Raw genomic sequence first — 16,958 nt, forward strand, 5'->3', positions numbered from 1 at the left:
AACATTTAGAATGTGAGACTGCAAGAGCTTAATGCAATTAGAGGGGAGAGGAAATAGAACGACATCTACTGTTTCACGAACTCCAGCAGGTCTATATCCGAAAATATCATTACAGAACATACATGCTGATCTCTCACTCTGCACAAATTGGTGAAATTGTGACTATAAAGCAGTGGAAATTAACATCTTAGAGTAATCGCAGTTATTATATCCAGGCTCAAAAATTTTTAAAATAAACCATCCAAGGTCACATAAGGAATCAAAAGAACCATGGTAGACAAGCGTGGGGTTGATTCATGCAAATCATGCCTACCCACGTATGCAAGAAATTTAAAAAATATCTAACTGTTAACTGGTCATCTACAAACCGTTGGAGTCCCATCCCCTAAACCGCCAGCACCATAGTTGTCACGGCGTCACGGCGATCCAAGTCGGTGGAAGGGTGTCACGTCGATATATCGACATGTCGCCCGCCATGGCGTTGCCATGGCGAGCATGTCGACCATGTTTAATTTTTTATTTTCTCTATTTTTAATGTCATTGAGTATGCCATAATATATGTCCTATAACATCAAAAATCAACATGAAAGTGTACTACACTACTACTAATATACTATGCCACTATGGTTTAATTCATGAAAGTGTAACTAATATCCATTAGTGTATATGAAAGTATGAAAAATTGAAAATATAGATAACCTATCAAATAATTGAAAGCAATAGTAAAAATTAAATGATAGGCTAACTGTTTGCATCAAGCTTGATAGCAATAGTCTTTCTTCGATGTGTGTGATTTGGAGCAAAGCAACCTGAACAAAGTAATAGGTATATATTAATATATATGAATTTGATGAAAGAGGAGAGGAAATTATGTATTTAAAAGCCAAAAATAATTTAAGATAGATAATCGAATATAGTAATCAAAGATCAAATTATTAAAGTCAAGTAATCAACCAAATATAGATAACTTTAAGTCCTTAACTAATCTTCAAAGATCAAAGTTTAAAGTTCAAACCTTCAAAGTTTAAATAATCCATAATCATAATATCCAAAAGGACCAAAACTAATTAATTATCATATTCATCTAAAAGATCCGCATTTCGCGATTTTCTTGTCGTGGCTCTTCGACACCAACATAGTCATCTACGACATTCTCGTCGCCATTCACATCATCTTCCTCTTCTTCCTCATCTTCATCTAGCTCGAGTCATCCCGAACATCAGCCATCCTTGAGCTACCTCTCCCTCTAGCATGTCCACGGCGTGAATATGTCACATCGGCTCTAGAGGTTGATGCTTGAGTTCTCCTTGGTCGGATGGGGGCTTCAATCGATGCCCCATTGCTTCTACCAACATCATCCCACGTGAGATCATCATTGGGATGGACTAAATCTTCCTCCTCGATCGGGTAACCATCCACTCACTAGACCAATCCGGCTCATCAAGAATTAGTGGATCATATGTTTTGTTTTTGCCTTCCACTCACGCTCTGTTGAAACCTTTCATGGAGGCGGCTATTGTATTGAACATAGACTAGATCATTCAAACGAGAATGTTCCAGTCTATTCCTCTTTTGGTATGAATCTGAATTCATAAACAAGAGAGAACAAAAAAGTCATTTTTCAATAAAAAGACATAACAAAAGTGGAAAAAAAGAGTCTAAAAATAAATTAAAAGTAAATGTAATCATGTAAGTTAATACTTAATACTTACAAACTCAAATGTGCTCCGATTGCGCTTGCAACTAGAAGAAGAGCAACAAAGGCCTAGTATGCGTCGTGCAAGCTTTGAAAGCTCAAAAGCACGACCTCCATTTGTACTCCACCAAGTAACTATAAAAATATAATAAAAAAACTGAATTAATAGTAATACATCATAGACATAGTAGCATACAACGTAGGTACAAACTAAAAATACTAAGTTACTTACTAGGATTTATGGTTGTCCGTTGTCTAATCGCCATATCCCTCCCGAAACAACCCTTTGAATATCTATAATCATCAATTTGCAAAGTTATCTTGTCTTGTATAGCAGGTCAACTACCAATCTGGTCGCGACATCAACCAATGAGATGTGTAGATTGGCAATCAGTTCGCCATTTTCATTTTCCTTGAACATGAAAAATTTTCCGGGATTAAGAAATAGTGCGGCTCCATACAATGGACGCTCCATCCGACACTCCCAACGCCCGTCAATGATACTTATAATTTTCTTCCACCCGTTCTTTATGTGCTAAATGTTCACGTATTTTCTTTTTTTGCCTCTTCCATAGCAACATAAACTTCAGGCATTCGGGCCTCTCATCACCATCAACAATCCTCAAAACAACAATAAGGCTTCGATGCTCTAATAAAATCCTCCACGTTGTTCCAAAATGGTACAAGCAAACACCGTTTCTTCCACTTTCTTTCCAGCCTCTGTCTTTGACAAATTAGAACCCTTCCACTCATCGAAATAAACAAATGCTTCAATGCATCCTTATGCCTAACTAAGCTCGACATGTCAAACAAGCAGTTGCAAATCTAGTAGCTGCAGCTCTCACAAGATCTTTTTGTCCAGTTCTTTTCCTCATTGCATCAAGAAGACGTGTGTCAGTAGATGAAGGTGGTTATTTTTTTTGCCTTACCTATCACATTCTTAAAGTCTTTGGACCACCTATATCCTCCAACATCAGGTCTAAACAATGGGCTGCACAAGGAGTCCAAGATAGCTTTCTTCTCTTTTCCATAAGCATTTTACCAGCCAACTTATAGTTTGAAGCATTGTCGACCACAACTTGAATGACATAATCCTCACCAATCTCATCAATTTTGCTATCAAGCAATTCAAATAGCATTTGTGCACTTTGAACCATACCAGCACGCATCACAGATCCCATGAAATAAGTCCCCTCGGACGCTTAACGAGAAAATTAATTAAGTGCCTTCCCGTTTATCCGTCCATCCATCGACATAAGAGTGCACCCAACGCTTCCAATACTCTTCATATTTTTCTTCATCTCTGTAGTTTCATTCACATTTCTTAACAATGGCACTCTCACTGATGATATGAAGGTGGAATATATCCAGAACCATATTGTGCAATAGACTCGCACATCACCTCAAAGGTCCTTGCCTTAATAGCATTGAATGGGATACTCTTGATACAACCACTTAGCAATGTGATAATCAACTCTAGCTTTTTGTTTCGGTGTCCTAAAACGGTTCTCTATAGTAGTCCGAGTAGAACTACTATTATGCCTCTCATTGACTACTTGCTCAGAGTCCGTCTAACATGAGCATCCATGGGACCCCTTACTTGAGGCTGAGTAACCTTTCTTTTCTTAGCAATTGTCCCAGAGCTAGAGCCACCCTAGCGATGTAGAGTCCGGGATTGTCCTTCTAGTGTATCTTCCGATTGTATTTGCCCTCCAACTTCTACAAGCATTATCATCACCATCATCATCATCCAATACTTCGTAATTTGTTTCTTCTTTTTTTATTTAGAGCTGCCCTCATCACTTGAGAAATAGAATCATTCGTCTTGGTACACTTAATAACGTCTCCATATCCACCCACCAAATGTTGCTTCAATCTTTTAATTCCACAACTCATTTCTTTGCCACAAAGGGTGCATTTAACAACATTCTTGTTTGTTAGATCTGGCCAATACCCATACTTCCACCCAGGGTCATTTGATTTGGCCTTTCTTGTTGGGTCTTTGCTTGGATCATATCCTGGAGTAGCTCCAGATTTACAATATTTTCACCCCCACTACTAATTGGTGTAGAACCATCCATTAGTTGAGTGAAAGACACTAGTAGACTACAAAGGTAACAAAACAAAAAAAAAAACAATTAAACTGATTTTTAGCATATTAACATTAAGCTGAACTAGGATGGAATACAGTCAAAACACAAAATCCAAGTACTGGTTTTTAGCAGATTAACATTAATGGATGGAGGGGGAAAAAAAAACTGAAATTATGGACTTGAATATGTGCTTGCTGCTGTTGTGTGTGTGACACTGTGAGTCTGTGACTGAGACTGTGAGTGAAATCAGTGAATAGGGATGGACTACTGGCTGTAATAACTATTAAATCCCTCCCCCCATTGTCTCTCGAGTCTCGACTCTCTCCCTGTCTCTGTGTGTGTAAGTGTAACTGTGTATGTGTGGGCCTGTGGCTGTGTGCAAGGTAAGAAGAAGAAAAAATAAAAAACAAACACCTTCTATGTGACTGTGCAACCCTGCAACTGCAAGGCAAGAAAAAGGAAAAAAAAAAACAAAAAACAGAGATAGTTCGGCTGTAATAAATCCCTCCCCCCTTCTGTCTCTCAACTCTCTCCCTGTCTCTGTGTGTGACACTGTGTGTATGTGTGCACTGTGCAGGGCAAGAAGAAGAAAAAAAAAATGCAAGGCAAGAAGTCCCAAGGTCTGCGACTGTAAGCAAGCTAGTTGCAAGGCAAGAAGAAGAAAAAAGGAAAGAAAAAAAAAAACCGAGAGGACTATGGTTACAACACTGGCTGGAATAAATCCCTCCCCCCTCTCTCTCGGCTATGTCCCTGTCTCCGTGACTGTACAAGCAAAGAAGAAAAAAGAAAAAAGAAAATAAAAACCGAGAGGAGTCGAGAGTGAGGACTACTAACTGAAATAAATCCCCCCCTGTCTCTCGACTCTCTCCCTGTCACTGTGTGTGTAAATGTGGCTGTGCAAGGCAAGAGAAAAAATAAAAATAAAAACGATACTACTGGCTGTAGTAGTGATCGGAGGCTGGGAGGAGAAGAACTGAAGAAGAAGAAGTTAAGAAGAAGAAGAAGAGGTCTGCCTGGGAGGAGGAAGCAAGGCAAGAGAAAAAATTACAAAAAAAAAACGATACTACTGGCTGTAATCACTACCGGAGGCTGGGAGGAGAAGAACTGAAGAAGAAGAAGTTAAGAAGAAGAAGACGAGGTCTGCGGCGTCTGCCTGGGAGGAGGAAGAAGATCCAAATTAAAAAAAAATTACAAATTTACTTACTTGGAGAGTTGGAGTCCTGGAGATTGCCGGAGAACTGGAGAAGTTCGAAGTTCGAACTTGTTCGAAGGCTGCCGAGACTCGAGAGTTGCAGGAACTAGGAAGCGAGGAAGTTACCGTTGCCGCTTGCCGGAGTCACGATCCCTCTCCTCTCGATTTTCCTTTTGCTATTTCTAATTTTCTATTTCCCCCATTAGGGTATAACCGTATAAGACTATAAGAGTATAAGTTATTATGTTTTATTTTAAGTTTTATGATAATGTGTATTGTAGGTGTAACTTGAAAAAGTTACACCTCCAATACACATTAACGAAAAAGCATCTAAGTTATTAAATCGCTTTTAAAAAAATATATATATATAAACCTGACTTTTATACATTAAATGTTCAAATATCGGTCGACATACCCATATATCGTGGTATGGCGTCCATGGCGACGCCATGGCGACGCCATGGAAGCCATATCGCTCGATATTTATACATATACCATGGCGGATCTCGATATGCCCTTTCCCCCAGCGCCAGGACGCCATGGCGACGCCATGACAACTATGGCCAGCACCAGAAGTGCTCTCATGTGCCAAAGTTCTATTACGTGAAGGTGATTTCCATACAGAAAAAATGGGCTGGGGGACATCAGCCTCGGGACTATCATTCCTACCCTCAAAAGCGATGATGTAGAATTAACCGCTTTTGGAGGAAGTATCTGTTCTGCTGCTTTGTCAACATTGAGAGAACAATTCTCTGATCCAAAGCATTTATGGTTTAGTATGAACAATGAATAAAGGACACAAAGAAAGCAATCATAAACTATGAACAAAACTCCGAAACATCTAAATATAGAAAACACAAATAGCTTGGAAGTGGATGACACCTTTAGTTGAGGCTTGAACATGAGGTACAACCTGCTTTTGTGACTGCTGTTGCTGTTGTTTATATTTTTCTAGTATGGCTTGCCTTCTTTTCCCGCTCTCCTCCTTAATTCAGTCAACATTCCTCCTCTTCTTGTTCCGCTAGTTGATCTTCATAATCTTCTTCTACCTCTTCATCTCTAAAAGCAGAGAGCAGCATATAAGATAAATTTGAAGTAAGCTAGGATACATCCAATGATTAAAAGACATTGTATACCTCAGTGGTTTCTTTTCACGCCTTCCCAGATCATAATCCATGATGCGGGGCAACTTTACTGGATCTTTTTTTCCTTTCCTGTAGTGGTAATCCGGTTCATCTTTCAAATGCCTGGAATCTTTCAACCTATCTCGACCGCCATATGCGTCATTATGACCATCATATAGAAGTCTCCCACCCAACCACTCACAGTCACCCTACCTCTATCTTTATCCTGAACTCTTTCCCTCTCCCTTTCCCTCCCCCCCTCCCCCTCCCTCCCTATACCTGTACCTATCACTCTCTCGGTCCCTCCCCATCCTTCTCCTTCTCCTTCTCCTTCTCTCTCTCCCTCTCTTCTAAAAATAATTATGAAAACTCAGACTAAGAACTGGACTAAAATTTAAAACCCAAAATCCAAAGCCAAACAAGAAGATTGAGCCCAACATACTAAAATTACATTTTCTGCCACAAAATACAATAATGATAAAAAATAAATAAATGAAAACCTAAACCGATCCACCTTCCATATTTTTCTGTAACCTTCTATCCCGTGGAGGTTTCATGCTCTGAAGAAACATTTATTTTGGCCTTAAAAGAAATTGATTCATTCTTATTTTTCCTGCTCCTCACAACCTTCTTAAAACAAAACAATCACCTAGTATGCTTTAAAATAGTATGCTAGAGCAAAAAAGTATGTCTTGTAAGGTCAGCTTGTAAAAAATAATTTTCATAATTCTCTCTCTAAGATTCCTGTGATATTTATGATTACTTCCAAAACCATTGGTGTGCCCCCAACACCCCCCTATCCCCACCCCCCCCCCCCCCAAAAAAAAAGAAGAATAATCTAGTTAATAAAGGAAAGGGGGGAAATGTAAAACCAATCAACTGCTGAAAACCATTATCTATATTTCATGTTAGCATTCAATGTAGACACATAGAGAGGGCAAAGTAAACAATTCAGTCAAACAAAAGGGGGAAGTTTATCATCCTCACCTCATTCAAACAAAAATAAGTCGGCACGGAGTTTGGATTTTGAATTATAATCTCTTCCAAGGAATTTTGATACTTCGATAAGGCAAAGAAGAAGTTGTCCTCCTTTCAGATGCAAGGCTTTAGGTGCATGGGGCAACAATTGTTTTCAAGTAATTCCTTCTCATCCTGCATTTTTAACCAAAGCAAAATACAGGAAACTTTGTGTTTAGAAAATGTAAACATGACTCTCCATCGAATTATCCAAGGGAATATTCAGAAGAATTAAGTCTTTAAAAGGTAGTAATGCCATATTCCAGCAAATGCTGAAAGTGATTATTCTTTATACTCAATTCAATCACACAATCATTGCCAATAGAAAAATCATACAGTAGACACAATATTCAACCTCCCTGAGGTCTAGGAATGAAATAAAAGAACATAAATAACAGTATATGCAAATAGAAATAATAGTTAACAGTTAGACAATGAGGACAGCCTATACATAAAAGCATATCAATACATATGGTACAAATGCAGGGGAAAGGGCCAATAATTGATTGGCTTCCACCAGGGAACGATCCTCCACCGAAAATATGATTATAGCCTCCCCATCCATTATATTCTTAATGATGGTCATAAACCTATACGGCACAATATGTACTCAAAAGATATCAATTCTATGACAGACATCTGTGTCTGTCATATCTACAAAAATAATTGTGTGTTCAACATTACACATTCTATAGGGTCAAATTTTTTGTTCTTTGAAAGAATTGTTGGTTGGTTGAATGGTGAATCTCATTTCTACATGTGCTTGGGCACAGCTGGCAAACCCTCTGCATGTGTCTACCTAGGAGTTTTTACATTTCATACATGGCACATATTGGTAAAAGAGTTTATGAAGCAACAAAGATTTCCTAAATCAAAGACGGGTACCACTCACAGTTGATACAATAATGGCCTTCATAATCAGCCCAGTAAATGTTAACATTTGCAAGAACTCAAGTAAAATTCCTGATCATTTTTTCTTTAAGTCAGTACACATGGCTTTTCCATAGGTCCAACAGACTACGTCAGGTCAAAGAGGTTTTCTTATAGGGCAGCTGAACTAGATACATTGAGTTTACTTTTGATCTACAAAATCACCGTACTATAATACCCAGCTTTTTTTATTTAAATAAGTTGCAATACCAAGTAACTTTTTCAAAGTTTACCATAAGTATGCAATTCCCTTTAAAATTAGCATAGTATGTTCATTTGCAATCAAATTTAAGTTTCATTAAGTTTAATTTGCTCGATGTGATAGTGTCGGTTTGTTTAATGGTTCAGATGTTAATTTGGAATCAGATTTAAGTTTCATCCACTTTAATTTGTAATTCTTATAAAAGTGCTGGGTTGTCTAAGTGTTAACTGTTGTATTTGAATCCTAAATCCAGAGTTGCACTTAATTTTTTTAACCCGATAAAACTCCCAAACTAGGCAACTCCCTAAGAGGTCTTTACCTATTTCCTTTCGCTAGTTCCTAAAAATACTATTGCTTTATTGATGGATTCTGTGTTCTATCAATATCTTCATGAAGATGTGTGATCACATTCAATCAACTATAGATAAAGTCCTAGAAGTCTCTAGATATGGTTCACCAATGAAACCATTTTCAATCTCACAAAGTCATAATAAATAACAAATTAATAAGAAAAATAGAGGATAACATATAAAAGAAATATTCTGTCAATTGCTGGATTACAATACATCGCTATGGAAAGCATCCATGAATGCCAAAACACATTTCTCTAACCGCAATCGCAGGCCATCCCTAAAAACCCATATGATACTGCTCATGTGGTGCATGCACAAATTACAAGAAAAAGGAGAACACATGGGATTATCAGCGGGTCCAAAGTGGCCTCAGTTGAACATGCTATCTCAGGCAGGACAAACCATATACTTCATTTGGTTATACAAATCAGTTTTCTATTATACACGATTTTCCAGAAACCTAGTTCAGTTTCTATTATCTGCATTAAATGTTCAGCAAACAAAGAATAAAACCAAAATTTTGAATGTGAGACTGCAAGAGCTTAATGCAATTAGAGGGGAGAGGAAACAGAGCCACATCTACAGTTTCACGAATTCCAGCAGGTCTCTCTCCAAAAATATCACCACAGAACATACATGCTAATCTCACTCTGCACAAATTGGTGAAATTGGGACTATGAAGCAGTGGAAATTAACATCTTAAAGTAATCGGAGTTATAATATCCAGGCTCAAAAAATTTAAAAATAAACCATCCAAGTTCACATATGGAATCAAAAGAACCATGGTAGACAAGTTTGGGGTTGATTCATGCAAATCATGCTTACCCAAGTATGCAAGAAATTTAAAAAATATCTAATTGGTAATTGGTCATGTACAAACCTTTGGAGTCCCATCCCCTAAACCCCCAGCACCAGAAGTGGTCTTATTTGCCAAAGTTCCATTACGTGAAGATGATTTCCATACAGAAAATGTAGGCTCCGGGACATCAGCCTCGGGACTATCATTCCTACCCTCAGAAGCGACAGATGTAGAATTAACCGCTTTTGGAGGAAGTTTCTGTTCTGCTGCCTTGTCGACATTGAGAGAATCATTCTCTAATCCAAAGCATTTATGGTTAGTAGGAACAATGAATAAAAGCCACAAAGAAAGCAGTCATAAACTATAAAGAAAACTCCGAAACATCAAAATATAGAAAACACAATGAGCTTGGAAGTGGACGACACCTTTAGTTTAGGCTTGACCATGAGGTACAACCTGCTTTTGTGATTGCTGTTGCTGTTGTTTATATTTTTCTAGTATGGCTTGCCTTCTGTTCCTGCTCTCCTCCTTAATTCTGTCCACATCCTCCTCTTCTTGTTCCGCTAGTTGTAATGAAACCTTATCTTCATAATCTTCTTCTACCTCTTCATTTCTAAAAGCAGAGAGCAGCATATAAGATAAATTTGAAGTAAGCTAGGACACATCCAATGATTAAATGGCATTGTATACCTCAGCGGTTGCTTTTCACGCCTGTCCAGATCATCATACATGATGCTGGGCACCTTTACTGGATCTTTTTTTCTTTCTTGTAGTGGTAATCCGGTTCATCTTTCAAATGCCTGGAATATTTTGACCTATCTCGACCACCATATGCATCATTATGACCATCATATAGATGTCTGCCCACCCAACCACTATCAGTCTCCCTACCTCTATCTTTATCCTGAACTCTTTCCCTCTCCCCCTCCCCCTCCCTATTCCTGTACCTCTCTCTCTCACTGTCCCTGACCATCTCCCTGTCCCTGTCCCGATCCTTCTCCTATTCCTTCTCTTTCTCTCTCTCCCTCTCTTCTAAAAATAATTATGAAAAACTCAAACTAAGAACTGACTAAGATTTAAAACCCAAACTTCAAAGCCAACAAGAAGATTGAACCCGACATACTAAAATTACATTTTCTGCCACCAAATACAATAATGGTTAAAAATAAATAAATGAAAACCTAAACTTATCCACCTTCCATATTTTTCTGTAACCTTCTATCCTATGGAGGTTTCATGCTCTGAAGAAACATTTATTTTGGCCTCAAAAGAAATTGATTCATTCTTAATTTTCCTGTTCCACATAACCTTCTTAAAACAAAACAATCACCTAGTATGCTTTAAAATAGTATGCCTTGTAAGGTCGGCTTGTAAAATAATATTCATAATTCTCTCTTAAGATTCCTGTGACATTTATGATTACTTCCAAAACAATGGTGTGCTCCCAAACACCCCCTTCCCCCACCCAAAAAAAAAAAAGAATAATCTAGTCAATAAAGGAATGCGGAAAATGGTTAACCCAATCAATTGCTGAAAACCGTTATCTATATTTCATGTTAGCGTTTATTGAAGACACAGAGAAAGGGAAAAGTGAACAATTCAGTCAAAACAAGGGGGGAAGTTTATCATCCTCACCTCATTCAAACGAAAAGAAGGTGGCACGGAGTTTGGATTTTGACTTAGAATCTCTTCCAAGGATTTTTGATACTTCGGTAAGGCAAAGAAGAAGTTGTCCTCCTTTCGTATGCAAGGTTTTAGGTGCATGGGGTAACAGTTGTTTTCAAGTAATTCCTTCTCATCCTGCATTTTTAACCAGAGCAAAATACAGTAAATTTTGTGTTTAGAAAATGTAAACATGACTCTTCAACAAATTATCCAAGTGAATATTTAGAAGAATTAAGTCTTTACAGGTAGTAATGTCATATTTCAGCAAATGCCAAAAGTGAATATTCTTTATACTCAATTCAATCACACAATCAATGCCAATAGAAAAAACATACTGTAGACACAATATTCAACCTCCCTGAGGTCTAGGAATGAAATAAAAGAACATAAATAACAGTATATGCAAATAGAAATAATAGTTAACAGTTAGACAATGAGGACAGCCTATACATAAAAGCATATCAATACATATGGTACAAATGCAGGGGAAAGGGCCAATAATTGATTGGCTTTCACCAGGGAACGATCCTCCACCAAAAATATGATTATAGCCTCCCCATCCATTATATTCTTAATGATGGCCATAAACCTATACGGCACAATATGTACTCAAAAGATATTAATTCTATGACAGACATTTGTGTCTGTTATATTTACAAAAATAAATGTGTGTCCAATATTACACATTCTATAGGGTCAAATTGTTTGTTCTTTGAAAGAATTGCTGGTTGTTTGAATGGTGAATCTCATCTCCACATGTGCTTGGGCACAGCTGGCAGAGCCTCTGCATGTGTCTACCTTGGAGTTTTTACACTTCATACATGGCACATATTGGTAAAAGAGCATATAAAGCAAAAAAGAATTCCTAAATCAAACACGGGTACCATCTTATACTACTCACAGTTGATACAATAATGGCCTTCATAATCAGCCCGGTAAATGTTACCATTTGCAAGAACTCGAGTAAAATTCCTGATCATTTTTTCTTTAAGTCAGTGCACATGGCTTTTCCATAGGTCCAACAGACTACGTCAGGTCAAAGAAGTTTTCTTATAGGGCAGCTGAACTAGATACATTGAGTTTACTTTTGATCTACAACATCACCTTACTATAATACCCAGCTTTTTTTATTTAAATAAGTTGCAATACCAAGTAACTTTTTCGAAGTTTAGCATGAGTATGCAATTCCCTTTAAAATTAGCATAGTATGTTCATTTGCAATCAAATTTAAGTTTCATCAAGTTTAATTTGCTCGATGTGATAGTGTCGGGTTGTTTAATGGTTCAGATGTTAATTTGGAATCAGATTTAAGTTTCATCAACTTTAATTTGTTATTCATATTAAAGTGCTGGGTTGTCTAAGTGTTAACTGTCGTATTTGACTCCTAAATCCAGAGTTGCATTCAATTTTTTTAACACGATAAAACTCCCCAACTAGGCTACTCCCTAAGAGGTCTTTACCTATTTTCTTTCACAAGTTCCTAAAAAATACTATTGCTTTATTGATGGATTGCGTGTTCTATCAATATCTTCATGAAGATGTGTGATCACATTCAATCAACTATAGATAAATACCTAGAAGTCTCTAGATATGGTTCACCAATGAAACCTTTTTCAATCTCACAAAGTCACAATAAATAACAAATTTACAAGAAAAATAGAGGATAACATATAAAAGAAATATTCTGTCAATCGCTGGATTACAATACATCGCTATGGAAAGCATCCATGAATGCCAAAACATATTTCTCTAACCGCAATCACAGACCATCCCTAAAATCCCATAACATACTGCACATGTGGTGCATGTACAAATTACAAGAAAAAGGAGAGAACATTGGATTATCAGCAGGTCCAAAGTGGCCTCAGTTGAACATGCTATCTCAGGCAGGACAAAACATATACTTCATTTGGTTATTCAAATCAGTTTTCTATTATACACGATTTTCCAGAAACCTAGTTCAGTATCTATTATCACCATTAAATGTTCAGCAAACAAAGAATAACCAACATTTTGAATGTGAGACTGCAAGAGCTTAATGCAATTAGAGGGGAGAGGAAATAGAGCCACATATACAGTTTCACGAACTCCAGCAGGTCTCTCTCCGAAAATATCATCACAGAACATACATGCTGATCTCTCATTCTGCACAAATTGGGGAAATTGTGACTATGAAGCAATGGAAATTAACATCTTAAAGTAATCACAGTTACAATATCCAGGCTCAAAATTTTTAAAATACACCATCCAAGTTCACATAAGGAATCAAAAGAACCATGGTAGACAAGCTTGGGGTTGATTCATGCAAATCATTCTTACCCACGTATGCAAGAAATTTAAAAAATATCTAATTGGTAATTGGACATCTACAAACCATTGGAGTCCCATCCCCTAAACCCCCAGCACCAGAAGTGGTCTCATTTGCCAAAGTTCCATTACGTGAAGATGATTTCCATACAAAAAATGTAGGCTCAGGGACATCAGCCTCGGGACTATCATTCCTACCCTCAGAAGCGACAGATGTAGAATTAACCGCTTTTGGAGGAAGTTTCTGTTCTGCTGCCTTGTCGACATTGAGAGAACCATTCTCTGCTCCAAAGCATTTATGGTTAGTATGAACAATGAATAAACGCTACAAAGAAAGCAGTCATAAACTGTAAAGAAAATTCCGAAACATCAAAATATAGAAAACACAATTAGCTTGGAAGTGGACGACACCTTTAGTTCAGGCTTGACCATGAGGTACAACCCGCTTTTGTGACTGCTGTTGCTGTTGTTTATATTTTTCTTATATGGCTTGCCTTCGGTTCCTGCTCTCATCCTTAATTCTGTCCACATCCTCCTCTTCTTGTTCCGCTAGTTGTAATGAAACCTTATCAACATAATCTTCTTCTACCTCTTCATTTCTTAAAGCAGAGAGCAGTATATAAGATAAATTTGAAGTAAGCTAGGATACATCCAATGATTAAATGACATTGTATACCTCAGTGGTTTCTTTTCACGCCTGTCCAGATCATCATCCATAATGCTGGGCACCTTTACTGGATCTTTTTTTCCTTTCTTGTAGTGGTAATCCGGTTCATCTTTCAAATGCCTGGAATCTTTCGACCTATCTCGACCACCATATTCATCATTATGACCATCATATAGATGTCTGCCCACCCAACCACTCTCAGTCTCCCTACCTCTATCTTTATCCCGAACTCTTTCCCTCTCCCTTTCCCTCTCCCCCTCCCCCTCCCTATTCCTGTACCTCGCTCTCTCGCTGTCCCAGACCTTCTCCATGTCCTGTCCCGATCCTTCTCCTTCTCTCTCTCCCTCTCTTTTAAAAATAATTATGAAAAACTCAGACTAAGAACTGGACTAAGATTTAAAACCAAAATTCCAAAGCCAAACAAGAAGATTGAGCCCGACATACTAAAATTACATTTTCTGCCACAAAATACAATAATGGTTAAAAATAAATAAATGAAAACCTAAACTTATCCACCTTCCATACTTTTCTGTAACCTTCTATCCTATGCAGGTTTCATGCTCTGAAGAAACATTTATCTTGGCCTCAAAAGAAATTGATTTATTCTTAATTTTCCTGCTCCACATAACCTTCTTAAAACAAAACAATCACCTAGTATTCTTTAAAATAGTATGCTAAAGCCAAAAAGTATGCCTTGTAAGGTCAGCTTGTAAAATAATATTCTTAATTCTCTCTAAGGTTCCTGTGACATTTATTATTACTTCCAAAACAATGGTGTGCCCCCAAACAACCCCTCCCCCCACCAAAAAAGAATAAACTAGTCAATAAAGGAATGGGGAAAAATGTTAACCCAATCAATTGCTGAAAACCGTTATCTATATTTCATGTTAGCGTTCATTGAAGACACAGAGAAAGGGACAAGTGAACAATTCTGTCAAAACAAAAGGGGAAGTTTATCACCCTCACCTCATTCAAATGAAAAGAAGGCTGCACGGAGTTTGGATTTTGACTTAGAATCTCTTCCAAGGATTTTGGATACTTCGGTAAGGCAAAGAAGAAGTTGTCCTCCTTTCGTATGCAAGGCTTTAGGTGCATGGGGTAACAGTTGTTTTCAAGTAATTCCTTCTCATCCTGCATTTTTAACCAGAGCAAAATACAGGAAATTTTGTGTTCAGACAATGTAAACATGACTCTTCATCAAATTATCCAAGTGAATATTCAGAAGAATTAAGTCTTTAAAAGGTAGTAATGTCATATTCCAGCAAATGCCGAAAGTGGTTATTCTTTATACTCAATTCAATCACACAATCAATGCCAATAGAAAAGACATACAGTGGACACAATATTCAATCTCCCTGAGGTCTAGGAATGAAATAAAAGAACATAAATAACAGTATCTGCAAATAGAAATAATAGTTAACAGTTAGACAATGAGGCGAGCCTATACATAAAAGCATATCAATACATATGGTACAAATGCAGGGGCAAGGGCCAATAATTGATTGGCTTCCACCAGGGAACGATCCTCCACCGAAAATATGATTATAGCCTCCCCATCCATTATATTCTTAATGATGGCCATTAACCTATACGGCACAACATGTACTCAAAAGAAATCAATTTTATGACAGACATTTGTGTCTGTCATGTCTACAAAAATAATTGTGTGATCAACATTACACATTCTATCGGGTCAAATTTTTTGTTCTTTGAAAGAATGGCTGGTTGGTTGAATGGTGAATCTCATCTCTACATGTGCTTGGGCAGAGCTGGCAGTGCCTCTGCATGTGACTACCAAGGAGTTTTTACACTTCATACATGGCACATATTGGTAAAAGAGTTGATAGAGCAACAAAGATTTCCTAAAATCAAAGGCGGGTACCACCTTATACTCCTCACAGTTGATACAATAAAGGCCTTCATAATCAGCCCGGTAAATGTTATCAATTGCAAGAACTCAAGTAAAATTCCTATACATTTTTTCTTTAAGTCAGTACACATGGCTTTTCCATAGGTCCAACAGACTACATTAGGTCAAAGAGGTTTTCTTAAAGGGCAGCTGATCTAGATACATTGAGTTTACCTTTAGTCTACAAAATCATTGTACTATAATACCCAGCTTTTTTTTATTTAAATAAGTTGCTATACCAAGCAACTTTTTAGAAGTTTAGCATAAGTATGCAATTCCCAATAAAATTAGCATAGTATGCTCATTTGCAATCAAATTTAAGTTTCATCAAGTTTAATTGGCTTGATGTGATAGTGTCGGATTGTTTAATGGTTCAGATGTTAATTTAGAATCAGATTTAAGTTTCATCCACTTTAATTGTTATTCATATTGAAGTGCTGAGTTGTCTAAGTGTTAACTATTGTATTTGACTCCTAAATCCAGAGTTGCACTCAATTTTTTAACACGATAAAACTCCCAAACTAGGCAACTCCCTAAGAGGTCTTTACCTATTTACTTTAGCTAGTTACTAAAAAATACTATTGCTTTATTGATGGATTTTGTGTTCTATCAATATCTTCATGAAGATGTGCTCACATTCAACCAACTATACATAAAGTCCTAGAAGTCTCTAGCTATGGTTCACCAGTGAAACCTTTTTCAATCTCACAAACTCACAATAAATAACAAATTTATAAGAAAAATAGATGATAACATATAAAAGAAATATTCTGTCAATCGCTGGATTACAATACATCACTATGGAAAGCATCCATGAATGCCAAAACACATTTCTCTAACCGCAATCGCAGGCCATCACTAAAAACCCATAACATACTGCTCATTTTGTGCATGTAAGAATTACAAGAAAAGGGAGAGAACATGGGATTATCAGCAGGTCCAAAGTGGCTTCAGTTGAACATGCTATCTCAGGCAGGACAAACCACATACTTCATTTAGTTATT

General features: G+C 37.3%; 1 pseudogene; it reads right to left on the reverse strand.

Moving 5' to 3' along the window:
• LOC122647248 overlaps nucleotides 1-14,356 on the reverse strand; it is a 34,016-nt pseudogene extending 19,660 nt beyond the window's left edge.
• Nucleotides 14,357-16,958: the final 2,602 nt, after the last annotated feature.

The sequence above is a fragment of the Telopea speciosissima genome, unplaced genomic scaffold (assembly GCF_018873765.1).
Source record: "Telopea speciosissima isolate NSW1024214 ecotype Mountain lineage unplaced genomic scaffold, Tspe_v1 Tspe_v1.0015, whole genome shotgun sequence".
In the NCBI taxonomy this organism is placed as follows: domain Eukaryota; kingdom Viridiplantae; phylum Streptophyta; class Magnoliopsida; order Proteales; family Proteaceae; genus Telopea; species Telopea speciosissima.